The 13,354-nt window shown below is 48.1% G+C and overlaps 1 protein-coding gene across 7 annotated transcripts in view; it reads right to left on the bottom strand.

The window, feature by feature from the left end:
- The window catches only part of PDZD2 (PDZ domain containing 2), a 478,150-nt gene that overhangs the window by 245,433 nt on the left and 219,363 nt on the right, over nucleotides 1-13,354 (bottom strand). For 3 of the 7 annotated variants that reach the window (XM_015139789.3, XM_015139791.3, XM_078004637.1), the window contains exon 1: nucleotides 10,151-10,934. The exons of the other annotated variants lie outside the window; for them this stretch is intronic. The gene's annotated coding sequence lies outside the window, so the exon portion shown is untranslated. Of the gene's footprint in view, nucleotides 1-10,150; nucleotides 10,935-13,354 lie in introns of those variants that run through there. 7 annotated transcript variants of the gene reach the window in all.

Below are 13,354 nucleotides of genomic sequence, written 5' to 3'. Positions count from 1 at the left end.
CCTGTCTCTACTAACACAAAAATTGGCCAGGTGTGGTGGTGCTTGCCTGTAATCCCAGCTACTCGGTAGGCTGATGCAGGAGAATCACTTGAACCTGGGAGGCAGAGGTTGCAGTGAGCTGAGGCCCAGTAAGCCTGGGCGACAAGAGCGAAACTCCGTCTCCAAAAAAAAAAAAAGAAAGAAAGAAAAGGATACAATTCAAATTCAAAGTAACTGGCACTTTAGAGCCAAGCATGACAATTAAGATTATATATGAGAAAAAAATGGACATAGACTATCAGTCAGAGTCCAGCAGGAAACAGAAGGCACACTGAAAAAAGTTTCAGTGGAGACTGTTTTAGGCAGGGACTGTTTACAGAGGTGCAGACAGGAGACAGGCAGAGTGCAGCACCCCGGGGCTAGCAACAACAGCAGGGAAACTGCTAGGGCCTCTAGGTCTGCAGAGCATGGGGAGGAAGCAGTATTATCAGACTATGCAGGAACTGGAGCAAGGAAAGTGAGTTGCCTCAAGCGCTTTGAGGAAATCTGCCATCGTCAGAACCCCAGCAAGGTTAGGGGGACTGTGAGGGAGATAAATACCCAGATGCTCTTTCCTCCTCCTCTGATCCTCTGCCAGTGCCTCCCATTGGCTGAACCCAACCAGAAACAGAAAAAGCAAGGACCAGATGCTGCAGCTCACAGACACAATCCTCTTAGTACAGAGGAAGTCAGAGAATGAACTGGGGGCGGGGAAAGAAATGACAACACATACAGAACTGTAAGTTACACTCACACATACATATATATCTGATATGTCTTTTGACTTTTTAAAAAAAAAATTATGTGTTCTACAAAAGGGCTTCATCACAGAATTAATCTACATGGAAATATCAAGGTCTTATAGCATATCTCAAATGTAAGTTACAAAAACAGAAATTTATTTATGTGTAGATTTCTTTATGTGTAAACTTCCACAGAATGCCTATATTGTTTAAGGAATGGTATATTTATTTACAGAGGGGCTGACAAGTGAAACTGCTAAGACAACAGCCCACTAACCAGACAAAATTGTCTCTAACAGTTTTCCTTCATCCCCTATCCCCACAAGCTCACCCATTTCCAACTCCAAACTTTGCACCCTAATGCATTTTTCCACTTACATTTTCTATCAGGTGGCCATTAAAACAGGCATCTCAGAGGTCAGCCAAAAGTCCTAACAAATGAAAGAGCCAGATATATAATCTCTAGATTCAAAAGTGTAGTAAGACATGTGAGAAGAAACCACCTGGAAAAAACCACGCTGGGCAGGCACCACTTCAGGGATGCACATTTCAAGCGGCAATTCCCTGCCAACTAATGCTTAACAGGAACCCCTGGGAAAGTTACAAAAATATCAGCGCTTCCAAAATGCCGTCTACTTTTGTGCTGAGTTCTGTTGCTGGCAATGGGAATCTGGAACTGGGATGATTAGGGCCTCTCTGAAGGTTAGGGGGGTCAGGAAGATGGAGAAGTAACAACAGTCAAAAAAAAGGTCTCATGGCTGGGCACAGTGGCTCATGGCTGTAAGCCCAGCACTTTGGGAGGTCAAGGCAGGCAGAATCACTTGCGGTCAGGAGTTCGAGACCAGCCTGACCAACATGGTGAAGCTCCGTCTCTACTAAAAAATAAAAATAAAAATTGGCCGAGCACCATGGCTCATGCCTGTAATCCCAGCAGGCACGGGATTGCCACACCTTGGGAGGCTGAGGCAGGCAGATCACAAGGTCAGGAGTTTGAGACCAGCCTGGCCAACATGGTGAAACCCTGTCTCTACCAAAAATACAAAAAAATTAGCTGGGCATAGTGGCGCACGCCTGTAATCCCAGCTACTTGGGAGGCAGGAGAATCACTGAATCCAGGAGGCAGAGGTTGCAACGAGCCGAGATCAGGCCACTGCACTCCAGCCTGGGGGAAAGAGCAATGCTTTGTCTCGGAAAAAATAATAATAATAAAAATTAGCTGGGTCTGGGGGCATGTGCCTGTAATCCCAGTTACTAGGGAGGCTGAGGTAGGAGAATTGCTTGAACCCGGGAGGCGGAGATTGCAGTGAGCCAAGATTGCACTACTACACTCCAGCCTGGGGAACGAAACTCATTCTCAAAACAAAACAGTCTCATGGTTATCTCCCAATTAATGACTGCATGTCTCAGATATTCTAGCCCATACTACTTAAACATCCAGTCCTGGGGATGTAGATGTGCAAATTATGGTCATTCAACTCAATGGGAAAATACGCTGCCATTAAAATTAGTGAGTCGGCCTGGCATGGTGGCTCACGCCTGTAATCCCAGCACTTTGGGAGGCCGAGATGGGTGGATCATCTGAGATCAGGAGTTTGAGACCAGCCTGGCCAATATGGCAAAACCTCTGTCTCTACTAAAAATACAAAAATTAGCTGGGTGTGGTAGAGCGCACCTGTAGTCCCAGCTACTTGGGAGGCTGAGGCAGGAGAATCGCTGGAACCCTGGGGTGGATGTTGGGGTGAACTGAGATTGTGCCACTGCACTCCAGCCTGGGCAACAAAGCGAGACTCCATCTCAAAAAAAAAAGAGTCTATTAACATGAGCAATCCTTGTGTTGTTCATTCACAATAATGTTTGAATACCAATTGTTTATCACAGATGGTGTAGGGTGTTCAGGATGTAATGATGAACTGTATAGTATAAGGCATATATATTATACAGTATAGAACAGGCTCTGACGGCCTTCCATTCATAAAAGTGACTCAAATCATTGCCACTTGAGTCAGATCGGAAAACACAGGAACAAACAGGGTACTTTCTCCGGCATTCTGGTCTTCCTGACAGCACCAAGCACTTCCGGAGCTTGTTTCATCTTCAAAACTTCCCAAAGTCTGGGAGGCACAAAGGATGGAAGACGGAGGAAACCATACCAAGTCTGCAGGCAGACTTTTCAGCCTCCACAGTCCTAGGAGGGAGTGAAAACTAGCGCTTGCCTTTTCACAAGCAGGAGCACAAAGTGTCTTCAGTGCTGTGTCATTTAGAAGCAGTCCTCACTTCAGTGACAGCCCAGGATGTTTGCTCCCTGGGTTCAGCCGGTAATCTCCAAAGCAAGGAACTCCCCCTTTTCCCCAAATGTCTCCATAGTTATTCCTTCCTTTGAAGTTGGAAGAAAGAATAAAATTACTTTCATCTGCCTAGAAAATAGGCAGAGTAGAGAGGAATTCTACTTGGAATCAGAATGAGAATCAGAAGAGGAATTGGGGAGCTCAAATCTGAGTGAGCCCACGGTCTGCCTCAACTCTTTTTGGAGATGAGCGATGCATCAATAAATCTCCACCTGTATGACTTTAGCAGCAAATGATATCAAACCCTGACTCAAAGTGGCTTAAACAGGGAGGAAATTCATCATCTCACATGCCAGAAGTGCAGAGGAAGGGTGGGGCTCTGAGCTGTGCTTCTCTGGGACTCTTTGGGACCTGCTACTTACTCTCTCCTGCACAGTGGCTGCATCCTCAGGTTAGGGGCAACATGCCTATGCCAGTTTACACAGCAACACAGGGGGAAAGCAAAAGGGCCATGTATTTTGCATCTTTTTCTTGGTAGTGGACACACCTTCCCTAGAAACTCCACAACAGACTTTCCTTTACTCTCTATTGCTTAGTCTTTGATAGCGAGCTCTTTCCTATGCTTGTCTCTAGGGCGTGGAATGGAGATATGTGACCTAAACAGGCTAATCATCTCAGAGAATATAACACTTCCAAGTCCACCTGACCACACCACCACCCAATGGGCTGCTGGTGAGGGCCAAAGAAGGAAATGGACATGAATATATTTCAAAGTTAACGTGCTACACAGTTATCCTCACAGAGCCCTGATAAGCCATAGCATCAAATATGTTCAAAAATGCCTTCTGCCCAATACTCTGTACAGAAGCAGCAGCATAATGAATGATCCGATGAAGAAGACACTACCATGCCAACAGAAATGACCAACAGCCACCACTCTCTTCAGGGGCTGGGACATTTTAAATGACTACTGCTGAGATGAAAGTTCAATGTAGCCTATCTGAAATGTGGCCCCGAGTGGGCACCTGCAACAGAAGGAAGAACGGAGAAGAGGGTTCTGGGGCAAAGTTGGGGGCATCAGGCAGGGAGACTCATTTGCCAGTAAACACAGTGGTCTGACACGAGTGAGGATGAAGGGAGGGTTGCTGGCCTCTCGAAGATAATGAGAACAGGAGAAACAATGATTGCAACACAATTTTGGAAGCTGGAATGTAGACAAACTAGTGGTAACTGACTTAGCAGGTGGGAGAAAGCGAAAACCTAGCACAGCAGTGAGGAAAGCCAGATTGGAATTTATGCCTTGGAACGCCTCTGGAATTGGAGGCAACGTGCACTGAGGTGGAAGAGACCCTAAATCACCTTAGCCCTAGGTACCAAGTGAAGGCTGAAATTCTGCAACCTGTGTGCTCTGCTGTGTCTCGGCAACTCTGGACTCAGAGACACCAGGTGTAGCTGAGGGCAGGAGCTAAAAAAAAACAGGCAAACAAGAGAAAGTCATCACACCAAATGGTTAGACTTCAGGTCTCCTCCTCATCTGGCTCCCAGAACACTGCAGCCAACCAATTCCCCTCAGTGTAGGGGATTTCTCTTCTACCCAATCCGTTTCCCCAGAGAACAAAGACTTCCCATTATCAGGTGTGTGTCCTCCAATGAAACCACCAGCGAGCTACCCCTACAGCAGAGGTCCTCCGTGCTAGCTGCATATTTCAATCACCTGAGAGCTTTTAATACTTGCAACTACCTGGGCCCCAGCAACAGTGTACATCACTCAGTTACTCGGCAAATATTATATGTATGGAAAGGTTCATGTGTGTGCCAGGCATTGTTCTAGATTCTGAGACATGTTCTATGTCTCCTTCTTAGTAAGAAGGAACTGTTGCTGGGTATATGTCATCTATGTAGATCTTCCAGTTATCTTTTTAGTGAGTGATCAAAGATCATCAGACGTTTGAAAAAAGCCTTTAATGTGAAAGTGATTAAAAACCAAAAAGCGGGCCGGGCACGGTGGCTCAAGCCTGTAATCCCAGCACTTTGGGAGGCCAAGATGGGCGGATCACGAGGTCAGGAGATTGAGACCATCCTGGCTAACACGGTGAAACCCCGTCTCTACTAAAAAATGCAAAAAACTAGCCGGGCGAGGTGGCGGGCGCCTGTAGTCCCAGCTACTCGGGAGGCTGAGGCAGGAGAATGGCGTGAACCTGGGAGGCGGAGCTTGCAGTGAGCTGAGATCCGGCCACTGCACTCCAGCCGGGGCAACAGAGCCAGACTCCGTCTCCCCCCCCGCAAAAAAAAAACCAAACAGCAAACAAAAAAACTAAGAGGAAATCTGAGAAAACAAAGAGTGCAGGGAGTAAAGAAATGCTTCAAAAAAGCTGTAATTGAGATCCACAGAGAATTGAGAAGCTTTTCATCCAAGAAACAGTAACAGGAGGTTATAAAAAGAAAATTTCAGATATTTTTAAGGCTTTCTTGGGAATTAGAAATATGATGACAGACATAAAAACTGAACATATGGGTTGGAAGACAAAAATGAGGAAATTTCCCAGGAAGTAGAAATGTTTTTTTTAAAAGAAGATAGAAAGTAAAAAGGGTAATGTAACCACCCAACAGGTTCATTTTGCCTGCTGCCCAGATAGAGCCAATTTATCATGACAGGGGAATTGCAATAGAGATGTTTAATTGACACACAGCCAGCTCACATCAGTCTCTCTGAAAAATTCGAAGGCTGTTTTTTTAAGACTAGATTGGGGGAGGGAGTGGCTAGGGAATGGGTGCTGCTGATTGGTTGGGGATTCAATCATAGGGGTGTGGAAAATTGTCCTCATGCTGAGTCCACTTCTGGATGGGGCCACGGGACCACTTGGCAGGTCTGGGTGAAGCCACTAGTTGTCAGAAATGCAAAAACCTTGGCTGGGCTCGGGGGCTCACACCTGTAATCCCAGCACTTTGGGAGGCTGAGGCGGGCGGATCACTTCAGGTCAGGAGTTCAAGACCAGTCTGGGCAACATGGTGAAACCCCGTCTCTACTAAAGATACAAAAATCAGCTGGGCAAGGTGATGCATGCCTGTGGTCCCAGTTACTTGGGAGGCTGAGGCACGAGAATCACTTGAACCCAGGAGGCAGAGATTGCAGTGAGCTGAAATCGTGCTACTGCGCTCCAGCCTGGGCAACAGAGGGAGACTCCATCTCAAAAAAGAAAAAAAGAAAAAAGAAATGCAGGAACCTGAAAAGACATCTCAAAATGCCAACCTTAGATTCTACCATAGTGATGCTTATCAAGCCGCAAATCTTGTGGCTACTTTGTCAGTCCTATAAAGGCAGTCTGGTCCCCAGGCAATAAGGACATTTGTTTTGGTAAAGGGCTGCCATCATCTTTGTTTCAAAGTTAAACTATAAACTAAGTTCCTTCCTAAAGTTACTTTGGCCTACATCCAGGAAGGAACCAGGACAACCTGGAGGTTAGAAGCAAGATGGAGTCAGATCACATCGATTTCACTATCATAGCTGTTCTTTTTGCAAAGGAGATTTCAGTAAGAAAATCTGAGAGTCAATCCATGATGAGGGCCTCCTTCCAATTAGGAGAAGGATGGAATTTTTTTTTTCTTTTTTACTCTAGGAAACTGGCTGGGTGCAGTGGCTCATACCTGTAATCTCAGCACTTTGGGAGACCAAGACGGGCGGATCACCTGAAGTCAGGAGTTCGAGACCAGCCTGGTCAACATGGTGAAACCCCATCTCTACTAAAAACACACACAAAAAAGGCCAGGTGTGGTGGCTCACATCTGTAATCCTAGCACTCTGGGAGGCCAAGGCGAGCAGATCACCTGAGGTCAGGAGTTTGAGACCAGCCTGGCCAACACATTGAAACCCCCTCTCTACTAAAAATACAAAAATTAGCTGGGTGTGGTGGTGCGTGCCTGTAGTCCCAGGTACTCAGGGGCTGAGGCAGGAGAATCACTTGAATCCCGGAGGCAGGGGTTGCAGTGAGCTGAGATCGCACCATTGCACTCCAGTCTGGGTGACAGTGAGACTCCATCTCCAAAATAAATAAATAAAAATAAAAATAAACACACACACACACACAAAACCAACAAAACTCCAGGAAACTGTTCAGAATGGAAGGGCAGAGTTTCTAGATTGAGAAAGCCGACTGGAAGCCTAGTAAAATGGATGGGAAAAGACTCACACCAAGTCTTTTTTTTTTTCCTTTGAGTCGGAGTCTCACTCTGTCGCCCAGGCTGGAGTGCAGAGGCGCAATCCCGGCCCATTGCAAGCTCCGCCTCCTGGGTTCACGCCATTCTCCTGCCTCAGCCTCCCGAGTAGCTGGGACTACAGGTGCCCGCCACCACGCCCGGCTAATTTTTTGTATTTTTAGAAGAGACAGGATTTCAGTGTTAGTCAGGATAGTTTGGATCTCCTGACCTCGTGATCCACCTGCCTTGGCCTGGTGGGATTACAGGCGTGAGCCACTGTGCCCGGCCCACACCAAGTCTTATAATGAAACTTCATGACAACAGAGAGAATATTAGAGGACAAAGAGGAAATCATAAGAACTTTCAGGAGGGGATATCCATTCAAAGCATCAGCCTTTAGAATGACACCAGACATCTCAATGGCAATTCTGAAATCTAGAAAAGCAATGCTTTCTAACTTCTGAGAGAAAGGGATTTCCAACCTATGTCAACCTTGAGGGATCTCAAAAAACTTGCCTCCCATGTCCTCTTTCTCAGGAACTTCTGGAAGGTGTGTTTTACCAGCAAAAGACTATAAAGGAAAAGGAAGACATGGGGTCTAAAACACGGGATGCTACATTTTGAAAAAGCAGCAAAATGAATTATAATAATAGTGAGAGGAGGCATCACAATGATGGATGTGCAACTGGCCTCAAGAGCGGCAGGTGGAGGACGACAGAGTTCTCATGAGGGAGGGACCCAGCAGGCAGTGCGTGCTTGCTAACTAGAAATCAGTGCAGAGTTGAAAATGGATGTCTTTGGGGCACAGAAGTGGAAGTTGAGGCTAAGCGTGGTGACTCACGCCTATAATCCCAGCACTTTGGGAGGCTGAGGCAGGAGGTTTGCTGAGGCAGCCCAAGAGTTTGAGACCAGCCAGGGCAGCATAACAAGACCACGTCTCTAGAAAAGAGAAAGAAGTGGAAGCTGGTAAGAGGTAAGGCAAGTGAGTATTGTCCCTAGTTATAAGCCTTGTAGACATATTTGACTTTTTAAATTTGTATATGTAATATACACATATATACATATACACATATATACATATATGCACATACACACACATATACATATATACATATATATACATACATACATAATGGTTTTGATAAGGAGGGAAGCTCACACTGTAAGTCTGATTCCAGAATGAGAACCCAGTAAAATCGGGAAGAACCCCCTCTCTGAAGGGCAGAGCAACAAGCACTTGGCCAAACCTCTGGGAAACAAGACGATGAAGAAGGCAAAAGGGAAGAGCAGGTAGCCACCTTGATGTCCCAGGAAACACGGTGCAATGGACTCGCCATTCTCTTCAATGACACCATCCCTAAGTGTGACCTGCATGGAGCATACAGAGATTAGCAGGAACAGCGGCTCAAGGGAAGCTCTATTACGTGCCAGGTGTGCCGCTGGTAAATTTAGGGACGTGAGGAGGCAGAAAGGCAGTTTGGTGACTTTGCTGCTCTTAGACCATCTTCCTTTCACTCTAGATTAGAGGGAGGCTGACAATTACACCCAGCAATGCAGGCTCAGAGAGGCTGAGGGCCCAGATAAGCCTTAAATTCACTTCGGTTCCCGACCCCCATCACTTTTCCTTTCTTGTTGCTTTTGTTTGTGGCCCGCTCTGAGAACTAACTTTTTCTTCCTTAAGACCTGACACAGGCCACTTTCCCCAAAGGCCATGCTGTCTGTGAGTCCCGCAGCTGCCCCCAGGGGCCTTGGGTTTGACTGAAGATCCAGAAGGATTAACTGTGGGCGGGTCCCATATCCTCTCAACTCCATTAACATCTCAGCAAAAGGAGCCACCCAGGCCTACAGGTTAGTATTCAATGGCCAGATTAGCAGCTGGGGGGGAGATGAAGCCCTTGCAACTCACCTGCAAAGCTGAATTGAGAGTTGCAAAACAGTAGGAATGCAAAGTCTGAAACTACTCTATTTTATTTGTATTAAATATATTTAATATTAGAAATGTATTTAAAGATATTTCTATATTAGAGTTTATTATGTCCCCTTACGATATCAAACTCAGCCTAGCCTATTTCTATGAAAAGCATTTGTTTACTGTTTACATTCAGTCTTTTTCTCCCAGACATGGTTCCCAGGATGACAGCTGTAGTTACCTCCTTCTTTCCCTCCGTCTCACCAGACAAGACTGACTTCATTTCACTTGTAGTGTTTATAAACTACCTAGTAGAGAGGAGCTACAGGACAGAAAATGTCACTCTTTTCAAACACCCTGTATCTTTAAATATCTTTGATTTGTGGATCCCATAATCAAAACATTTTGTGAATCAGTGGTGGGGCTGTTGTCCAAGCAGATTGTTTAGTAATTTGGGGGCAAAGATCTATCCCCAAAGGCGATCACGACCTCGTGTGAGATCATCCACAGTTCCCGCGGGTAGAGAAGGCAGATTTGCTCCGCCTCATTCTCCTGCTAGCGAGGGATGGGGACAGTATGACAGATTCCCCGGGCTGCTGCCATGCCCCCCCGCTCCTACCGGGGCTTCAACGGCACAGCCCTCAAGGTTCTGAAACCGCCGTGGCTCTGGAGCCCCCTACTACCTGCCCCTCGGCGCACCCCTTCCCTGTCCGTCACACACACCCGGGGCGCCTCCTTCCGTCCAGCCATTGACAAACCAGCTCCAAGTCACTTAGTCCTCCCGAGGAACACAAACCGTCTCGCAACACGCAAATCCCCCACTTTAAAAACAACACACCCCAGTGATCCGGGAGACGAGAAGGGCAGACGCTTAGGTGGCCGCTCCGTGCCTCCGAGGCTGTGGCTAAATCTCCACATTTGTGGATTCAGCCCCAATCTGCACCCCAACCTGGATCAGACCGGGAAACCTGAGGCTTTCGCCTGAGAAGCCGATTTCCTACCTCCACTTCTGAAGTCACCTTCGGAGGGTTCCTCTCCGACCCCCTCTCCGGAGCTCCTGGGAGTCTCCGCCGGCAGCAGCTGGGCGCCGGGTAATCCGCTCGCCGGGCCGGGCTCCGCGCCCCCGGGGCAGCTCATTAGCCTAATCACCTGCAGGCGGCCCGGGGGCCTGGGGCGGCTGCCAGCTGCCCTCCTGGAACGCAGCTCCTGCAGGACTTCCCGAGGGCTGCTCTCCGCCCGCTCCACGTCTGTGGGAGGACCCCCCCTCCTCCCTCCGCGCCGCGGTGGAGGAGGTTAGGAAAAGCCTGTAATGCAATCCTAAACTCGGCTCGCCACTCCCCGGCTCACTTGTCAAAACCCCACAGCATTCCAGGATCCCCTCCCCGGTCACTCCCCTCGCCGGGAAAAGGAAACCGCCCTGGGGAGGATTTCAGGGAGTTTGGGGCTTCTCATCCAGACACCTTTGTTTACACCGAGGGCTCGGGAGCTTCCTGAGGCAAACCCGGAGCAGCTTAGAGGAAAAAGCGCCCTACCCTAGACCCTCGCTTGCACCAAAAGTTCTCCATCCGAGCCACTGCAAGAAGCTCCACCTCCCCACATCAATTCACTTCATGACCACTCCGTTTCATAATCGGCGGCAGCCTGGGTTTCTTCGGGGGTGGAGCCCCCAGCTAAAATCACAACCATGGCACGGGGCAGGATGTCAGGGAACTTTCCAGAAATCCCCGGTCAGAGCCTTTCTACTGGAGTAACCAAAGTCACCACCACTGAATTACAATCGCCGGTGACTGCACGACTGAAGCATTTCCTTTATACCTTCTCCCGCTCCCCTACCCCTCCCACCTTCTGTGGGATTCAGTCAACAAGCCCTCCCCCAGGAGGCCTGAGTGGGTCAGGGCCCTGCAGCCATCGCTCCAGCTGCAAACTGATGAGGAAGCCCGAACCACGAGGCCGAATTGTTTACATCACACCCACTGAGGCTTCCTGTCTTAAATTAATGGGAACACAAATAAGACAGGAAAAGAGTGTTTGCTTTTCTTAAAGCAGGGGACGGGGGCTGGCAGCGGGAGGGGGAGTCACCCCACATTTCATTGCTTTTCTTCTTTTTTTTTTTTTTTTTTGAGACGGAGTCTGGCTCTGTCACCCAGGCTGGAGTGCAGTGGCGCGATCTCGGCTCACTGCAAGCTCCGCCTCCCGGGTTTACGCCATTCTCCTGCCTCAGCCTCCCGAGTAGCTGGAACTACAGGCGCCCCCCACCTCGCCCGGCTAGTTTTTTGTATTTTTTAGTAGAGACGGGGTTTCACCGTGTTAGCCAGGATGGTCTCGATCTCCTGACCTCGTGATCCGCCCGTCTCGGCCTCCCAAAGTGCTGGGATTACAGGCTTGAGCCACCGCGCCCGGCCCCATTTCATTGCTTTTCAAAACTTCAGCTGTATTCTCTTCCATTTTTCCACTCCTGACACTTGTTGAAAAGTAAAAGCGTCGCTGGTGCCAAACCCCAAGCCCTTATGGAATGTCTGCTCAAAACACATTTCACCTGGCTTCAAAAGGCATCCAGGGTGGAGCTCCCAGGGACCTGAGCTAGAGGTATGGAGAGTTCCTGGGGTTGATGGCACCAATCTCAGTGCAAACAAACTCACTCAAGCCCTGGGCCTCCCTCCCAGGACTTGCACAGGCAGGCACACACTCCACTCCTTGGGGTTCATATTAGAGTCACACCCCAGTCCCACTCCACCCCTCTGTCTCTAAGCCCTCGTTGTGGGCATCCAGCAGCCCCTAAAAGTAAATGAGCTTTGCAACAGACAGATCTGGTGGAATTCGAAGCAATTAATTATAATGGAGGAGGCAAAAGAAAGCTTCAATTCCAGTACCATTACTGCCACTGGAATGGGTAATTACAGCCCAGGAGGGGCCAACCCATGTCAAGCCTGGGCTGGAAATCTGCCCACTCTCAGAAGCAGCCCCAGAGCATATAGTAAATAATTATCATTACCAGTCCTGGAATTACCCCTAGTTGCTTCATTCAGGTCGGCACAACAGCCAATCCAGAAACAGGCAAGGAATGTCAGGTCATGGTATTCCTCTTTTGGAAGAACCAAAAGGAAACAACCCCAGGATAAGGTTTATTTCAAGAAGGTTTGGGTACTGCAACCAACAATACCTCATGGAGTTTAGGAGAATACTACATGTGCCCAGTGAGAACAAGCTTTGTAGGCCAGTCCTCCAAACATCACAATTCCTAGGTCAAAGCAAACTAGGCTGATGATTTTAGAAAAAGCCAAGGGTATTAGAGCGCTCTAACACAAAGTGTCTGGCTTACATATATTATAAGGGTCTCAGTGAATGTTGGCTCCTCCCCCTTCCCTTTTCCCACTCTGCTGCCAAGAGGTGGTAGTCTTTCATTAGCATCCTATATGTTTTATGGGAGTTAAGTTCAAATTGAATAATTTTCTAATAATAATTTGAGCAGTGCTCCTTCGCTTCCTTTCTGAGTGTTTTTTCCACAACAGTTTCCCAATGTTTTAACTTCTTTCTCCACTCCTTCAATCCAGGTACATAATTAATGATGTGCACATCAATGCTGTTTAATGTATGGGCCAGGCACAGTGGCTCACGCCTGTAATCCCAACACTTTGGGAGGTCAAGGTGGGTGGATCACTAGAGGTCAGGCATTCAAAACCAGCCTGATCAACATGGTGAAACCCCATCTTTGCTAAAAATACAAAAATTAGCTGAGTGTGGTGGTGGGCGCCTGTAATCCCAGCTACTAGGGAGGCTGAGGCAGGAGAATTGCTTGAACCCGGAACGTGGAGTTTGCAGTGAGCCGAGATCCCACCACTGCACTCCAGCCTGGGCTACAGAGTGAGACTCCAACTCAAAAAAATAAAATAAATACATAATACAGTCCAGGCATGCAGTGGCTCATGCCTGTAATCCCAGCACTTTAGGAGGCCAAGGTGGGTGGATCACTTGAGACGGTCAGGAGTTTGAGAGCAGCCTGGCCAACATGGCGAAACCCCATCTCTATTAAAAATACAAAAATTAGCCAGGCGTGGTGGCGGGCGCCTGTGGTTCCAGCTGTTCTACTCGGGAAGCTGAGGAAGGAGAATCGCTTGAACCCGGGAGGTGGAGGTTGCAGTGAGCCGACATTGCACCACTGCACTCCAGTCTGGGTGACAGAGCAATGCTCAGTCTCAAAAATAAAG

The sequence above is a fragment of the Macaca mulatta genome, chromosome 6 (assembly GCF_049350105.2).
Source record: "Macaca mulatta isolate MMU2019108-1 chromosome 6, T2T-MMU8v2.0, whole genome shotgun sequence".
In the NCBI taxonomy this organism is placed as follows: Eukaryota; Metazoa; Chordata; class Mammalia; order Primates; family Cercopithecidae; genus Macaca; species Macaca mulatta.
The sequence above is the reverse complement of the archived record's forward strand: the minus strand, read 5'-3'. Positions and strand labels throughout refer to the sequence as shown.